This window comes from Saccopteryx leptura, chromosome 9, assembly GCF_036850995.1.
Source record: "Saccopteryx leptura isolate mSacLep1 chromosome 9, mSacLep1_pri_phased_curated, whole genome shotgun sequence".
NCBI classification, from domain to species: Eukaryota; Metazoa; Chordata; class Mammalia; order Chiroptera; family Emballonuridae; genus Saccopteryx; species Saccopteryx leptura.
Genome location: NC_089511.1, coordinates 65,707,433 through 65,710,649, shown reverse-complemented (window position 1 = coordinate 65,710,649; position 3,217 = coordinate 65,707,433).

Sequence of the window (3,217 nt, the reverse complement as noted above, 5' to 3'; positions counted from 1 at the left end):
AGATGAGAAATACTGCAGCCAGGAATGGATATAAGAGTACCACTTAGGAATGTCATAAACCCAAACACAAGCCCTCAGAAAGACAAATTTAGTTGGAACCAAAAGAAGTCTCCCTCTATGCTGAAGGAATATTAGGATATGCAATCATATGCCGTTTTTTCTTGCCGATGCCCTTTGTATGGATCAGACAGAAATAACAGTCACTGCTGTGGTCCTTAGGTTCACGCCAAGCCATGGGAATACAAAAGGCATTCCTTTGTGTTTTCCTTTTGTCCAGTCACGAAGCATTTCCTCACAATTATGACACACAATATGAGGAGCCCAATTCTTGTCTTGATCGTCAAGGGGAACTTGAAAATAGGCAATATATGCACGTTTCCCAAATGATGAAATATTGTGCCTTTGACGTTGAAGTGTGTAACAGCCACATATATAACAGAAGGTGTCAGGACTATTCTTACATTTCCGTCTACTCGAAGAAGCCACGATTCAATCTTAAAACAAAATAAGAGGGTGTTTTTATCAGATAATTTTTTAATTTAAAAACAACTACAATTATGTAAAAGTGATGTTTGTAAAACATTAATTGCCTTGTGGTTATGTTCAATCCAAGAGTCATAGCCCTTTAACTCCAATTAAAAACCACTGCATGCCATTAACTGTAACAAAAAGAAATTAAAATTGCATAAAAACTAGAGCATGCAACAAAAAAAATTTTCATATTTGAAACCAGCAATGCAGAATTATATTAAAAGAGTTCTAAACCTCATGCAACAGAAAATGAAAAAAAAATTGTTCCCCAGTATAGTTAAATAAAATCCTCCCAAATTAAAAACCAGAAAAGAAAGTATATAACACTGACTATTCAAGAACTGCAAGACAATGTGAAAAGCTATAATATACAAAATTGAGAAACCAGAAGGAGAAGAGAAAAAAAAGTAGATTAGAATAAATATTTAAAGTAATAATGCTGTGTACTCTGTTAAAATAATGGCAAATAACAAATCTCAGAACCAGGAGTTCAGAAAACATATACTAGCAGGATAAATAACAACAACAATGAGAAGCATACCAATGAATATTATAATTAAAATGTAGAAAATCAAAGAAAACTTTTAAAAAGTAATTTTGGAAATAAGTAGAATCTGTAAGACTAAAGGCACAAAAGCATAGCTACACACAAACACTGTAATCCAGTTGATAAAGTTGTGTCCTAAGGAAATATGGGTAACAATTCAGATTCTGCTCTTCTTGTACACTGGACTTGAACAAATAAGTAAATGTATGTTAAATAGTGGAGGTCATATTTATTATTATTCTCATGGGAATTTACCAATAAACAAAGGGAGGAAGCTACAATGATTCTTGAAATAATGAATTAATCTTGGAGATACTAATATAAACATTTAGCTTACTATAGATATAAATGGCTACACAGCTTAAAAATGTTTGTATATATGTCTGTTTAAAAATATTTATATATGTACATATATTGCCTTGGTCCACTAGCTAAAAAAAGGCTAAAGGAGATAGAATAGCACTTCAGTAGCAACAAGCACACCTCACACCAAGATCTTATTTTCTAATAGCATTCCCTAAGAAAAGAAATGGGGGTTCCTTAAAGGAATGGCTGATTATAGGTATATAAGAGCACTATCAACGTTAGTGAGGGGAACAACGAAGGAACCGCAATGAAGAATTAATGCTTCTCATCTCTCTCCCTTCCTGTGTGTCTGTTCCCGTCTGTCGCTCTCTCTGACTCTCTCTGTCTCTGCCACAAAGAAAACAAAAATATACAAAACAAACAAACAAAAACATTAGTGAGGAGTATATCAAACAGATATAGGAGCCAACTGAAAGAGCTCTCAATGGCCAAAAGTAAAGCAGTTTGGAAAACAATATATTATATATCAGTATTAGACTATAATGCAAAGTATAAAATAAATATTCTTAAGTCCATCCTGATATGAATTATTGAATAAATCAATAAATGTGAGACAGGAGACAAATCTCACATGCAAAAGAGTTCCAAATAAATAATAATAATTCCAAATAAAGTCTAAAAATTATAATTTCAAATAAGTAAAAATAATTACAAATAATTTAGAGCGTAACTGCCATTCCTTAAGTGCTGGCTGAAAATAGTAACTCCCTTTCAAGAATTCATTACAGAAAATGGCAACAAAAGAGTAACTGTAAAGTGAAATCTGATAAACACTACTTCAGATAGGGTGCTCAAGGTTAACAGCAAACGTGATCAGTCAAGCTGGTAGTATGTACCTTTGATATGATTTGATGAGCACACCACTTTACCTCCATGTTCTTCCTCTCAGCAACCCACAAACCCAAGCTAATCATGAGAAAAACATCAGCTATATCTTTGTAGGAGGACATTCTACAAGGTACTCAACTAATAATCCTAACAACTGCCTAGGACTAAGTCGTCAAAATCAGGAAAGTCTGAGAAACTCTCACAGCCAAGAGGAGCCCAAAGAGACATGACTGCTGAATGTGTGTCCTAAATAATAGTATATAATGGGACTAGATTTAAAAAAAAAAATCAAACTTATTTATTAAAGACAAGAGAGTTACAATAATAACTAAACTTCTAAGAAATTAATTTGCAAATATCCCTCTTCTATTTCAAAAAATTACTGAAACTAGTATTTTCCACTGAGGAGTAGTTTAGTATTAAGTTATGTATGCTGGAAAGGTCATAGAAATTCAAGCCAGGAAATACAGATTCTTTTTTTTTTTTTTTTTTTTTAATTATATCAGCTTTTATTTAATAAACTAAGTGATTTATGATAACTTTTATTTTTTTTTAATAATAATTTTATTTTTTTAATGGGGTGACATCAATAAATCAGGATACATATATTCAAAGATAACAAGTCCAGGTTATCTTGTCGTTCAATTATGTTGCATACCCACCACCCAAAGTCAGATTGTCCTCTGTCACCTTCTATCTTGTTTTCTTTGTGCCTCTCCCCACCCCCTTTCCCTCTCCCATTCCCCCCTCCCCCCCGTAACCACCACACTCTTATCAATGTCTCTTAGTTTCACTATTATGTCCCACCTACGTATGGAATAATACAGTTCCTGGTTTTTTCTGATTTACTTATTTCGCTTCGTATCATGTTATCAAGATCCCACCATTTTGCTGTAAATGTTCCGATGTCATCATTTCTTATGGCTGAGTAGTATTCCATAGTGT